Source organism: Garra rufa, chromosome 8 (genome assembly GCF_049309525.1).
Source record: "Garra rufa chromosome 8, GarRuf1.0, whole genome shotgun sequence".
In the NCBI taxonomy this organism is placed as follows: Eukaryota; Metazoa; Chordata; class Actinopteri; order Cypriniformes; family Cyprinidae; genus Garra; species Garra rufa.
The window spans coordinates 17,879,616-17,894,734 of record NC_133368.1 but is presented as its reverse complement, the minus strand read 5'-3'; the positions used below and the strand labels follow the sequence as shown (position 1 = coordinate 17,894,734).

Genomic DNA, 15,119 nt, shown 5'->3' with positions numbered 1-15,119 from the left:
GCTAGTTTGTTGTGAAGATTTTCGCATTTTGAAGATATAAAACACATCTACAGTGTTTAAATGTTAATTTTAGGTAGACGTGGATGAGATTTGTGTGTTTCAAAACTAACTTAGGAGACAAGCTAGGGAGCTCGGTTAAAACACATGTGTTCAGCCCGCCATCTTCCAGCCGAGGTCACCAACTTTTGATTTATCAATCCAGAAATCAACGTATTACGTGGCATTCCGCGCCATAGTAAATTCGGTTTTTATGAATGGAGTCCGCGATCCAGTCCGTGTTTTTGCGGAGGAGGCATTGTAAACGCTTGACAATGTAGAGACATTCTGACTGCATCACATGCATTTTCAAACGTACACACACGTACAGGAATATCTGGACCACTGCCAATCAGAGGGGGGCGGGATCCGTCCTTCATCTCTGATTGGTTTAGACCACGATATGGGTCTAATGTGTGTCTGTTGTTGAGTGACGGAGTTTCGTTTTTTTCCCCCTTGAACGGCTGGTCGCACCGGTGCAACCTTTGATTTTTTTTAGTCGCACCATTGAGAAATTAGGTCGCACGTGCGACCAAATTGGTCGCACTCTAGAGCCATGTTTATTCTGCATGATGGGACAGACAGTAAAGACAGGCTGAGTTGAAAAGTGGCTTTTCAGGGCCGCTCACGCACAAATATTAAAGCATAAGCACTCTTTTCATGAACAAAAAAAATACAAAAACATTTATTTTTAATTAATTTATTTTTATTTTTTCATTTTTTAAACAGAACGAAATCATCATCATCATAACACAATCAAACCATGTGTCATATTACTTTTATTCATTTCTGTTAGTATTTCAATTTTCTGTAAAATCAAACTTTAGTCATCCAAATAATATTCCTGTCAGGATTGTGCCTGTTCTGTTCAGTGTTTCCTAGTGTTTCCCCCCCTCACTTGAACTTCAGTTGGTTTTTCCCTTTGTCTTCCCCTGTTACTCTGTGTCATTTGGTTTGTCCCTTTAGCTTTGATTTTGTTCACCTGTCTGTAATTTGCTACACCCCCTGCCACTCCTATTTAAGTTGTTTGTTTCCTCAGTTTCAATGTCAGTCGATAACGTCTCATGGTGTTTGTTCTGCTCCTCGGGTTTTGTTTTGTAATGGTTTTGTTCCCTATTTGTTTTATTTATAGTTTTGTAAATAAATAGTGTTTATTGGATTTCCTTCTCCTGCGTTTGTTCTCCTGGCTCCTCGTCTCCCCCGCACATCGTGACAGATCGACTGACCCGAACAACATGACCTGGGCTGAGGACCTCCTCCTGAACATTCAACAAGGTGAGTGTTCGCTGGAGGAATATGTGGAGGAGTTTTTGAGTGTTTACCATCTGGTGAGATGGAGTGACAAAATGATAAACGCATGCTTCCAGATGGGACTCAAAGATGATTTTTTGTTTCAAAAGATACTCCTAATGATTGCTATCGTCCCGTAGCAGATTTTGTCAACTTTGTTCTCGATTTATGTGGTTCCAATTTCCAAGTTGAGGTGGAGGATGGTAATCCTCCTCCCATCTGGAGGCATGTAGTCACCCCATCTCACCAAACGCCAAAACCCTCCGCATATCACTCTAGCGACCTCACTCCCTTGTCCCCCACGTGTCCCCAAGTCCTCCTAAGCCCCACGATGGTCCTCAGCCCAGTACCTCAGGCTTCCTCTCCACACTCAAGCCCGTCAGCCGCTAAGCCAGCGTCAGCTCACAAGATGGCCGCCGCGTCAGCTCACAAAATGGCCGCCACGCCAGCCAGCAAGATGGCTGCAACGCCAGAGTCTGCAAGCAAGTTGGCCGCCATGTTATTATCTGCTCTCAAGATGGCTACCACGCCAGAGTCTGCACGCAAGACGGCCTCCGTTCCTGAATCCTCGGCCAAGATGGCCACCAAGCCTGAATCCCTGGCCAAGATGGCCGCCAAGCCTGAGTTCCCGGCCAAGATGGCCGCCAAGCCTGAGTTCCCGGCCAAGATGGCCGCCAAGCCTGAGTTCCCGGCCAAGATGGCCGCCAAGCCTGAGGTCCCGGCCAAGAAGGCCGCCAAGCCTGAATCCCTGGCCAAGATGGCCGTTGTTCCTGAGTTCCTGGCCAAGAGGGCCGCCAAGCCTGAATCACCGGCCAAGATGGCCACCAAGCCTGAATCCCTGGCCAAGATGGCTGTTGTTCCTGAGTTCCCGGCCAAGATGGCAGACGTTCCTGAGTTCCCGGCCAAGATGGCCGACGTTCCTGAGTTCCCGGCCAAGATGGCGGCCGTTCCTGAATCCTCGGCCAAGATGGCCACCAAGCCTGAATCCGTGGCCAAAATGGCCACCAAGCCTGAGTCCCCGGCCAAGACGGCCACCAAGCCTGAGTCTGCACCCAAGATGGCGACTGCCAAGTCAAAGTCTCCGCTGGTTCCGCCCAGCCTTCCAGAGTCTCCGCTGGTTCCGCCCAGCCCTCAAGTGACTGAGCCGCCCGAGCGCTCTTCAGTGACTGCGCCGCCAGAGCGCCCTCCAGTGAATACGCCGCCAGAGCGCCCTCCAGTGACTGCTCGCCCAGAGCCTGCTCTTCCAGAGTCTCCGCTGGAGACGCCCAGCCCTCTAGAGTCTCCGCTGGGGTCGTCCAGTCCTCCAGAGCCCGCTCCTCAAGAGCGCCGTCCAGAGCCCGCTCCTCAAGAGCGCCGTCCAGAGCCCGCTCCTCAAGAGCGCCGTCCAGAGCCCGCTCCTCAAGAGCGCCGTCCAGAACCCGCTCCTCAAGAGCGCCGTCCAGAGCCCGCTCCTCAAGAGCCTGCATGCCCTCCAGAGCCGGAGCTCTCTCCTGCGCGCCCTCCAGAGCCGGAGCTCTATCCTACGTGCCCTTCCGTGCTCTGCTGGGTGGACTATACCCTAGGTTCCCCCAAGAAAATTTGGGGGGGGGGGGGGCTACTCCCCTGATCAGCCATGGCCACCTGGACTGTATACTCGGCCATGGCCACCTGGACTGTATACTCGGCCATGGCCACCTGGACTGTTTACTCAACCATGGCTTCCTGAGCACCCAGATCCACCATGGCCTCCCGGACTGTTTACCCGGCCATGGCCCCCTGAGCTCCCAGACCCACCATGGCCTCCTGGACTGGTTACCCGGCCATGGCCTCCACCCTGGAGACCACCCCAATATCCTGTGTCCCCTGAGTCCCTACCTAGCGGTCTCCAGGGCGCCCACCCTCCCTCCCCTATGGATGTTATTAGGCGCGAGACGCGCCTTCGGGGGAGGGGGGGGGGTAATGTCAGGATTGTGCCTGTTCTGTTCAGTGTTTCCTAGTGTTTCCCCCCCCTCACTTGAACTTCAGTTGGTTTTTCCCTTTGTCTTCCCCTGTTACTCTGTGTCATTTGGTTTGTCCCTTTAGCTTTGATTTTGTTCACCTGTCTGTAATTTGCTACACCCCCTGCCACTCCTATTTAAGTTGTTTGTTTCCTCAGTTTCAATGTCAGTCGATAACGTCTCATGGTGTTTGTTCTGCTCCTCGGGTTTTGTTTTGTAATGGTTTTGTTCCCTGTTTGTTTTATTTATAGTTTTGTAAATAAATAGTGTTTATTGGATTTCCTTCTCCTGCGTTTGTTCTCCTGGCTCCTCGTCTCCCCCGCACATCGTGACAATTCCAAGCTCAAAGTCGATTATTCAGAACTAACAGTTTTGATCTGATCATCTTAAATCCTCTGGGTCCGAGGGCAGTTATTGTAGACATATTGGAGATTAATCCTAATAAACATGCCGCTACAATTGAAACCATTACATTAAAATTATTAAAACAGTGTATTTCCATATAACTTCGGCAGCGTGCAGCTCCTCCTTTCAGGACTGTGGCGAAGGCAGCGCGGACAAACCCTTAGCTTTCTCACATAATATAATTATATCATCAGGAACATCAGATCGTTTTTATGACATAATATGTCGTTATTACGAGAAAAAGATATCATTTTAACGAGAAAAGATCTCGTTATTACGAGAAAAGATCTCATTATTACGAGAAAAGATGTCGTTTTAACGAGAAAAGATCTCCTTATTACAAGAAAAGATGTCGTTTTAACGAGAAAAGATCTCATTATTACAAGAAAAGATGTCGTTTTAACGAGAAAAGATCTCGTTATTGCGAGAAAAGATGTTGTTTTAACGAAAAAAGATCTCGTTATTACGAGAAAAGACCTCGTTTTAACGAGAAAAGATCTCGATATTACGAGAAAAGATGTCGTTTTAATGAGAAAAGATGACGTTTTAACGAGAAAAGATCTCGATATTACGAGAAAAGATGTCGTTTTAATGAGAAAAGATGACGTTTTAACGAGAAAAGATGTCGTTTTAACGAGAAAAGATCTCGTTATTACGAGAAAAGATCTCGTTTTAACGAGAAAAGATCTTGTTATTACGAGAAAAGATGTGGTTTTAACGAGAAAAGATGTCGTTTTAATGAGAAAAGATCTTGTTATTGCGAGAAAAGATGTGGTTTTAACGAGAAAAGATGACGTTTTAATGAGAAAAGATCTCATTATTACGAGAAAAGATCTCATTATTACGAGAAAAGATCTCGTTTTAATGAGAAAAGATCTCGTTATTACGAGAAAAGATCTCGTTATTACGAGAAAAGATGTTGTTTTAATGAGAAAAGATCTCGTTATTACAAGGAAAGATTGCGTTTTAATGAGAAAAGATCTCATTATTACGAGAAAAGATGTTGTTTTAACAAGAAAAGATCTCCTTATTGCGAGAAAAGATGTCGTTTTAACGAGAAAAGATCTCGTTATTACGAGAAAAGATCTCGTTATTACGAGAAAGATGTTGTTTTAATGAGAAAAGATCTCGTTATTATGAGAAAAGATCTAATTTTAACGAGAAAAGATCTCGTTTTAACGAAAAAAGATCTGGGGCCTCATGTATCAACGCTGCGTACGCACAAAACCTTTGCGTACGCCAGATTTCACGCTCACGTTTGGATTTACTAACGATGAAATTAACGTGAGAATGTGCGTTGATCCACGCCAACTCCATGTCTGGCGTACGTGTATTTTTTGTGCGTGTGTTTGTTTTATTTTCCTTGGCGACTCCTAGAGGCAATTATTTAAAATTGCACACTACAAAGTATCGCACCAACACATGTGGAAAACATTGCTATTAATTTATAATTGATAAAATGGGTTAATTGAGACAATATTTTTCTACCAGTTATGTGATTTAGAACATATAAAAGCATTTGCAAATGTATACATCCCTTAGTCTATGGCAATGGCAGTGTTGGCCTGGCCTTATTGGAGGACATTGTCAATGGCCAAATCCGAAGGGAACGCGTTTTTAGGGATCACAGTGATTTTCTGGCCCACGATGATGACTGGCTTATAAGCTGTTTCAGATTTCCAAGAGCTATCCTCTTGGAGCTCTTTGCTGAGTTGGGTCCATATTTGGAGACAGCGAGGGGCCACGCTTTACCCGTTCCTTTACAGGTGCTGATAACGCTTGGTTTCCTGGCAAATTGTTCTTTCCAAAGGGAACTGGCAGACCGCTAGGGGTTAAGCCAGACGTCTTTGAGCCGTGCAATGCCAGATGTATGGGACAGGATCATCCGCATGTCTAGCAGGTATATAAGATTTCCATACCATGCAGTGGACCAGCCAAACAAAGCGCAATTTGCAGCCATCACCGGTTATCCTAATGTAAGCGCAAGCGATCGACTGCACGGACATTGCTATAAAGGCGCCATCTGAAGAACAATTTGGATACGTGAATCGGAAACAGCTAAGTTTTACTTTATTTTATTTTATTGAGCGTAATTATTTAACTGCATATCAGGAGACCGCGGTTATCCATTAAAGACGTGGCTGTTAACCCCCCTCAACAACCCACAAACTGACCAAGAGCGCAGATACAATGATGCCCATTCTCGCACTTGTAGAGCGGGCGACCATTTCTTTTTTAATTCGTTCACAGTGCGATGTTCAAACCCCACTGCATTAACCGCGTCAGCTAAACTCTCCCACTCTATTTTTTTTTTATTTTTTTTTTTTACAAACTTGCAAATAACAGTTTTTACCGGTGAGGAGCACCTTCAAATCACATTCTGTTAAGTTTCTCTTGCTTGCTTTTTCGTTTGGTTTTGCCAAAGTGGAGTCATTACCATATTAATACGGGGGAGGAGGCAGGGAGGGGTTTTGCGCTCGTGCATGTGCACTCAATTTCACGTTAATTCGGATGTACAAAGAGATATGCGTGGAATTCCGCGTACGCAGTGTTTCATACATCTGATTTTTTTACTGCATACGCACATTTACAGCTTTGTCCGTACGCAATGTTTTAGTAATAATTCAACGCAAGTCTTTGTACATGAGGCCCCTGGTTATTACAAGAAAAGATCTCGTTATTACGAGAAAAGATCTTGTTTTAACGAGAAAAGATGTGGTTTTAACGAGAAAAGATCTTGTTATTACGAGAAAAGATGTCATTTTAACGAGAAAAGATCTCGTTATTACGAGAAAAGATGTCGTTTTAAGGAGAAAAGATCTCGTTTTAATGAGAAAAGATCTCGTTATTAGGACATCTGAGTGGGAAAAAAATATGTGTGTGGCAGCAATGCCTCACCGTTCTATTGTGACTTGTATGTCAGATGTACAAATATTTAAAATTACACGCTACTATAAATACAATGATGTACTTCACATGTAATATATTATGTTAGCCAACACAAAATAAGTGTACTTCCTTAAAGCATGACAAAAGATTATTAAACCATATTTACCATTATAACTCAGTTTCTTATTTTGAAAAGTCTGGTAGTGTTTGATCCTCTCCTTCAGTGTATGATGTTAAATTTTTCTCTGTGAAAACAGACAAAGTTGGCAACTGTATGATGCCTTGTGTTTTAAAATGTTTAGTTGCTTTTCATTATCCTATCTGGTTGCTCATCAACTGAGAACCACTGCATTAACTAGCCGGTAAGTACTCACCACAAAAGCCTTGAAGCTACTATGGATGGTGGATCTACACAATTTGAATTTCTAACCATACAAACAACACGCTGGTAAATTATACGGCCATATATGGTGAGGTGTATTTGTATGTGACTGTAAACATGCCATTCTTTAGAAATAATGGTGTATTATCAGCGCAGCTGCAGTCAGGCGTGTGTTTTTGTTTCTGGGTGTCTGTTGAAGCACTGATAACATGAACAGAGCCAAAGCTTTATCGGTTTACCACTGCACAGTACATATTCCACTGACTCTCAATGTGTGTGCGTTGAGCTGATGCTGTTTAGAATGGCTCCCAGTCAATAATGACCTGATTCAACAAACACACATTAATGATATTATCTGCAGCCTGTGAGGCCAGGACTTTCAGAACAGGATAGTGTTTCACAAAACACCATGATCTGTGGATCAAAAAATTTGAATAATATAGTGACTATTATGGTGATATATTTACTAAATTCACTCTTCACCTGGTTGCAAATGTTTAATCTGGACTATAGTTACATCCAGCAATGTAATGCAAACACCATGTGACTTGAGCCACAGAAAAATAACGTCATGACAACAGTGATTGGTTGATGGCTGCAGGTTGATGAACTTAAACATTTCAAAGGCAGCATACAGGAAACATATGTAAGTCTATTTCACACTTTTAAGAGCCCTCAAAAACCAGCTGACACTGGTAAAGCATCTACTGTACTATCATCCAAGATGTTCATTTCTTTCTTTCTTCAGTCATAAAGAAATTATGTTTGGTTGAGGAAAACATTTTTCAAAATGAGGAAAACAGGATTTCTCTTCATATAGTGGACTGCTGGTGCCAGCAAGTTTGAACCTCCAAAATGATTGGTTATTTTATAACATTTTTTTTTTTTTTTTATAATTTCTAAAAAAAAAAAAAAAAAGACAAGACGAGCATTTGAGTTTAAAAACCCATTGTTTTTCTTGATAAGACCCTTCTATCTCGGCTGTCATCATTTAGAGCCATTTGAAGTTGCATTTAAACTTTATTTTGGTTGTTCAAACTCAAGGGCACCATAGAAGTATACTATATGAAGAGAAATCCTGAAATATTAACCTCAAAAAACATTATTTCTTCACGACTGAAGAAAGAAAGACATGAACATCTTGGATGACAAGGGGGTGAATAAATTATCTGTACATTTTTGTTATAGAAGTGAACTTCTCCTTTAAATGGCTAATAAAGGAGACATTTGCTTATTAAAAAGAAGTAGTAAATAGTAATGATAAAGAAATAAAAAAACTTTAAAAGAATAGACTTCAGTGCACTAAGTTGTTGCATGTCAAACAATGCATGTCAATAAATTAAAATGTATTAAGGTTAAATTTTAATTTAATGCAATTAGCTCAACCTCAAATTTAAAGTGTACTTCTAAAATGTACTTTCATTTCTATTGAAACGTCTATGTCATATATTTCAATTGTTTGCATTTTTATATTTTATATATATTTCAAGTTGCAATTTAGTACTTCAATAAATGATAAACTTGTAATATCGAATAACACACACACATTATACTTACTTTGCATGTGCTTTAATATGCTAGTCAACACACTGAAAATAAGTGCTTCTTTTTGTTACTTTTCAAAATACTTTTGAGATTTGAAGTACACTCTTAAAAATGAAGATGCCATAGAAGAACCTTTTTTGTTTAAATTATTCCATAAAGAACCTTTAACATCTGGAGAACCTTTCTGTTTCACAAAAGGTTCTTTGTGGTAAAAGAAGGTTCTTCAGATTATAAAAGGGAAGGAAACAGATGGTTCTTTAAAGAACCTTTGACTGAATGGTTCTTGGTGAAACCAAAAATGGTTCTTCTATGGCATCGCTGTGAGGAACCTTTTAAAGCACATTTATTTTTAAGAGTGTACACCACAAGTGCAGATTTAATACAAAATAAGCACTTCTTTTTTTACACAGGACATACAGCATGTGCAGTTTTTTTTTTTTTAAACACACTCTGGGCTCTTACATGCACACTTGGCTAGTCAATTTCCCCTAAAGCTTGTCAGATCTATTCTAAATGTATTTTCAGTGAGCTTTTCCTTGACCGTCTGGTCATTTACCTCCCAGAACTGTGCTCATAAGGCAAACCATTCACACACAGGTGTCTGCTCATCCACAGGTTAAAGACCTGAACTGAGTGAGATCACTGGGAAAGAATGAGAGAGCACACATCTCACTCTCTCACTGCTCTCTGTAACACATCGATCCTGGATTCCACATATACAGACACTCAGATGTCTCCTGGTCCATAGAATTAAATTATGAAACAAATGCCAAGAAATCAAATCCAAATCAATCCTAAAAGCATGAAAAAGTGCATAAAAACGACAAGCGTCACAGGAGACATCATGTTTTCAATGTTTCAATTAATGTTTTATCTTTCACTGGTTATTCCTTCTCCCACAATTGTCGAATTGGCTGTGTCCTTGGGATCATCAGACAGATGACATCATATTTGTCTCTTGGGTACTTTAGTATAAAGAGGGAGTTCATGGGTGACTCGATGACAGCAAGGTCTTCAGGTCCATTGGCAGCAAAACAAGGCCAAATCATCACCCCTCAATGCAGGAAAGTGTATGACAGAAGGCTTTATGTGCTTGAAGAGAAACATTGTGAGTATAATGACTACTCCAGACTGTTCTCATGACATTGTTCTACAAATATTGTGGATTGTTCAAATGTAACATTAAAAAACACCAACCAAGGCTGCCAGAGAACAGGCTTCATCCTAAATACCCATCCCATCCATACAGTCTTTCCTGGATTGTACTTTAACATCTAACATCTACACTACTAAGTTTTAGGGTTGGTCAGATTATTTTTATAATATATAATAAACAAATTAAACAATTTAACAAATTCTTATTTTCACATACACTACACACTGATAAAAATTATTTTGTGGTGAAGTAAATAATACAGAAAGACAAATGTAAGTTCTACATTAAATTGAGTTCAGGCAAGAATAAAAAAAAAAAGAGTAAATTCAATATTAGTACTTAAGCTTGTAGAATTACAAATTTGAATTTATAAGTATATTTACCAAAATAAACCAAAGTCATGATCCTGTTGTTCCCATCATGCACTTGGGCATGAATAATTAATAAGGTAACATTTTTAGTTTTCGAGGTGTATTTACACTGTTTTATAGTTGCTTTTCAATCTCTGACATCTTTCAGTCCGGCTTTAAAACCTTGCACAGTACTGAGTCGGCATGACCACAGACACAGGTCATACCATGGCATTAGTACTGTTAGATCTGAGTGCAGCTTTTGATTTTGTAGATCATAGGATTCCTTTATCCCGGCTTGAACACTTCATCAGCATTTCAGGTAGTCTTGAAATGGTTTCAATCTTTTCTGTCTAATAGAACTTTCTCTGTTAGCTTAGGCACCCTTTCATCCTTGATGGCTCAACTCACTTGTGGTGTGCCCCAAGGTTCGATCTTAGCACCATTGCTATTCTCTTTGTATATGTTACCCCTGGGATCCATCATGAGCAAGTTTGGGATATTATACCATTGTTACGCAGATGATACACAACTCTACATGATGTTTGATTAAACAAGGTTCAGGAGGAGCACGATCAGATAATCAACCCATTCGGCACAGGTGCAACCTGTTTAACCAATCATTCAATCAGCGCATCCTCTATATATTACCAGCCGTCTTACCTCCATCCAGCGATAGTTTCTTGGCATCCCTCCTCCACCCCTACTCCCCACTTCTAATCTGTTTCGATCCTACACTAGCAGGAGGAGTTCTCTGGTTCCGGCCTGTATTCCCTTCCCCCGGACAGCACGCCAAAATATGCTTAATACTCGCTCAAGCAGATTAGATGTAAGGGCGAACTCGTGAAATACCAATAAAACACAATGGCAACTTAGCATACAAAAGACTAGAAGCCAATACGTGGCTTACAAATAACTTTATGCTGCTAAATGACGAGAAAACACAAGTCATTCAATTTGGGCCAAATAAACATTTAAATGGTGAATCCACTGATCTTGGCGCACTTACTCCATTTCTTACTTCAGATGTTAAAGATCTTGGATTTCACTTGGACAATAGTCTCAAACTAGAAAAGCAAGTTAATACAATACCAGTTTTTACCATATTCGTCGATTAGCCAAAGTCAAACCTTTCTTGAGCAGGAAAAGTTTTGAAACAGTCAACCACGCTTTTATCTCCACTTGACTTGATTATTTTAACTCTTTGCACACTGGGTTACCTCTCTTTTCCATTTCTCACCTTCAAATGGTCCAAAAATGCGGCTGCCCGTCTACTCACTGGTAGCCGCAAACAAGATCATATCACACCAATTCTACGCTCCCTGCATTGGCTGCCAGTTCGCTATCGAATTGACTATAAAATCTGTGCTATTCGTGTATAAAGCTCTCAGCAACCTAGCTCCAAGTTATCTCGCTGACTTACTCACCACCTACAATCCGGCCAGGTTTCTAAGATCCCAAGACGGTCTTCTTTTGCGAATACCACGATCTCACCTGCAGCGTAGAGGTGACAAAGCCTTTGCAGTAGCTGGTCCTAAGTCCTAAGGTTGAATTGAAATGTGCTTTATAAATAAATTGAATTTAATTGAATTTTTTTTTTTTTTTTAGTTTAAGTAACTTGCTGTTTTGTAACATCTAGAGTTCATTTTCTTCTCAAAATGACCTATTCATACTCATACCATCATTGTGCATCATGTGTCAAGTATTGAGGTCTCTGTGTTCATTTGGTTAGTAACTGCACTTAGTCAACACATAACCTTAAAAACAATAAGAAGCTGTCTACTTGCTCACGTTCATGTTTGTAGGTGAACCACATGCTTTAATGCCCCCTTTTTTAATGCTATTATGTTTGAGTAAAGTTTACAAACTGTGGGTGAGTGAACTGTACTTGAAGACTGCAAAATAAACTTAAATTAATTAAGTAGAAATTACTTATCAAACTCTAACTGCACGTTAGATTTACTTAATTCCATACTTAAATTTTACTTAAAAAATGTGTGTGCCAAATAAAAATTAAGTAAATTTACTTTTTTTTTTTTTTTTGTTTCAGTGCAGAGCAATAGTTTGGAATAAGAATTTATGGCTGCATTTATTTGGGAAAAAAGGAGTAAAAACAGTTTTTATGAAATATTTTTACAGTTTACATGAACTGTTTTGTATGTTTATATATATTTTAAAACAGATCTTATTCCTGTGATGCAAAGCTGAATTTTCAACATCATCCAGTCTTCAGTGTCACATGAGCCTTCAGAAGTCATTCTAATATGCTGATTTGATGCTCAAGAAACATTTCTTAGTATTATCAATGGTGAAAGCAGTTTTGCTGTGCGTTATTTTTGGGAAACCATTTTTTTTTTTTTTTTTTGCTTAAATCTTTTGTAACATTAAAAATTTGTCATATTTGATAATTTTCATCTTCAATTTTTGATATTAAGTATATCACACACACACACACACACACACACACACACACACACACACACACACACACACACACATGTTGGGTTTACATGTTTTATGGGGACATTCCATAGGCGTAATGGTTTTTATACTGTACAAACCGTACTTTCTATCGCCCTACACCTACCCTACACCTAAACCTAGCCCTCACAGGAGATTGTGCACACTTTTACTTCCTCAAAAAAACTCATTGTGCATGATTTATAAGCCTGTTTCCTCATGGGGACCTAAGAAATGTCCCCATAACGTGAAGACTACCAGGTACACACACACACACACACACACACACACACACACACACACACACACACACACACACACACACACACACACACACACACACACACACACACACACACACACACCAAGGTGTGAAAGACTTATGCTCCTTTCCATTTTCATCAGTGTTCTCTGTTAATCACTTTGTAGAATGCAGAAACTAAAGAATAATTGGTTTCAAATTGTTCGGAAATGGCCTTAAAATTCTCCTCAGATTGATGACAACAACAACTGCCTCCTTTGTTGATGTATCTGAATTTGTGTTGTTCTGATTCATGACACAGAAACTAGGGAGCAGAATAAGGCTCAGTCATGGTTTCAGCATTTTCCTTTGCTTTTGGATAAATTATAACAACACAATCTGTTTTATGTTACTCGAGACATAGAGTTATAATTATAGAAGCTGGTGAAGACCAGATCATTGTTGTTTATGCTGTGTTATGTAAAAAAAAAAATGTTGTAGTATGACTGTACTTCAACAAACAGATGAAGATGAGGGTGCCCTGTATGGTGTGTGGTTCTGCCTCAGATAAAACAATGTAATCGATCCCCAGAAAACACAAACTGATGGTGAGGACGTCTTGTTAAATGTAATTTCAGCCAGCTGCACAAATACTTTGTATAGATTTGTCTACACATAACAAGAGGAAACAATTGTGTTCATTGACTCACTCACAGGATTCTGAACAAACACAGATAAGACATAAAAGAGCCTGTTACTGTCCAGGCTCTGAAACACAATATAACCAGTGAAGAAGAGCACCTAACCAGCAGATGACCATTTAAAGCACTGAGTCTAACACATCTGGAGAGTGGAGAGAAAGAAAGGGAAGGGAACCTATTAAAAATCTGATCATACCAGTCATAGTTCAGTACAAAAAGACAGCAGGAAGTGGCTTCATAGAAAGTAATGCCCTCTAATACACCTCACCCTTCATATATAATAAACATAATAAAGAGCAAAAGTCTATTCATTAACCTCATGAAACCAAAGCTTCATTCATCCTTATGGGCAGTGTTGTACATCATGCATTTACTGGGACACTTTTCTGGGAATTTAACCACAGCAGTTGGATGAAAGACATCCGACATCCGGAATAAACGTCACATTTATGTTAATTAGGAGTAATTATACATGAGAGAATGTGGAATAACTGGAAATGTGCCCACATGGTACACCTCTTACAGTATACCGTATGTATGGACATCCTCAGATTTCATGTGTTCATCAAAATAAACATTTGCTGTGTTTTCAAAATCTATGTGAACACTTTTTTGCACTAGAAAATGTATTACATGCCAAATAAAAAAGCCAGTGTCTATGCTATTAAGACACAACATCTATCTCAACACTTTTATCATTTTTCATTCTTTATCATTGTAATTTTAGTTGATATACGAAATCAGCTCTCCTGACAAACAGGTGTCCTAGACTACAACGAAAGAAAAAAAGAAAAGGTGGAGGATATATACTTTGAAACATTTTTTTTTCTCTCAGAAAATGTTAGTAAATTTCACAAATATTTACAAAGACAGCAAGTAACATGATAAATTAGTGGAAATGGAAATCTGAAGTGGAAAGACTGGACATATTTTCTTGTAAAACGCACTTCAATAACTACATTTGCCTTACATTTACATTTGACATTTTTCAGTTTTACTTAAGTGACTTTCAGTGACACATGTAACAAAACATATATAGTAGAAGTAGTATTTTAAATATTACAAGTGGTCTATAGCATTACAATGAACATTTGAGTTTGCATAGAAGAGAAGAAAACAATAAATAAATCAAGTTTTTTTAATGCGTCAAAAGTTCTCACGCTTCATTCAAAGAGTGCATTAGATGTACCATTTGAACTTATTTCTGAGTGTGAGATTAACATTTCTTACAGGTAAACTCAAACTGCTTCAAAATCCCATATTAACCTGATGACATAAAGAGTCAGAGCAAACTCACCCAGACAGCCGTGTTGAACTCTGGAGAGATTAGTGTCCGTCTGCTGCACGTCTGTCATTCACAGGAGTTCAGCGAGACACAGCGGCGAGAGCGTGTCCAGACTCGCTGTCCTGACTCTGATCTGCTCTCAACGTGTTTTCCCTGTCGGCACCGAACTTGCTGGCATGAATCCTAACATCACAGGCTCAGAGTTCCTCATTGGTCGCAGGGTTATAGGAGTTGAAGGGGGAGGACTGAACACGGCACACACTAAAAAATGAGATGTGTGCCTTACTGCTTTTCTGTTTTCCTTTAAAGCCAGAGGAATGTGAATATAGTACATGTTTTTCATTGGTTATGTAATGTTTTCACCCAATGTGAATTTGGATGTGTGTGCATAGCGTAAAACAGT

The 15,119-nt window shown here is 40.0% G+C and overlaps 1 protein-coding gene across 1 annotated transcript in view; it reads right to left on the bottom strand.

The window, feature by feature from the left end:
• mylka (myosin, light chain kinase a) overlaps positions 1–14,853 on the bottom strand; it is a 126,986-nt gene extending 112,133 nt beyond the window's left edge. The window contains exon 1 of the mRNA XM_073845747.1: positions 14,729–14,853. The gene's annotated coding sequence lies outside the window, so the exon portion shown is untranslated. The remainder of the gene's footprint in view (positions 1–14,728) is intronic.
• Positions 14,854–15,119: the final 266 nt, after the last annotated feature.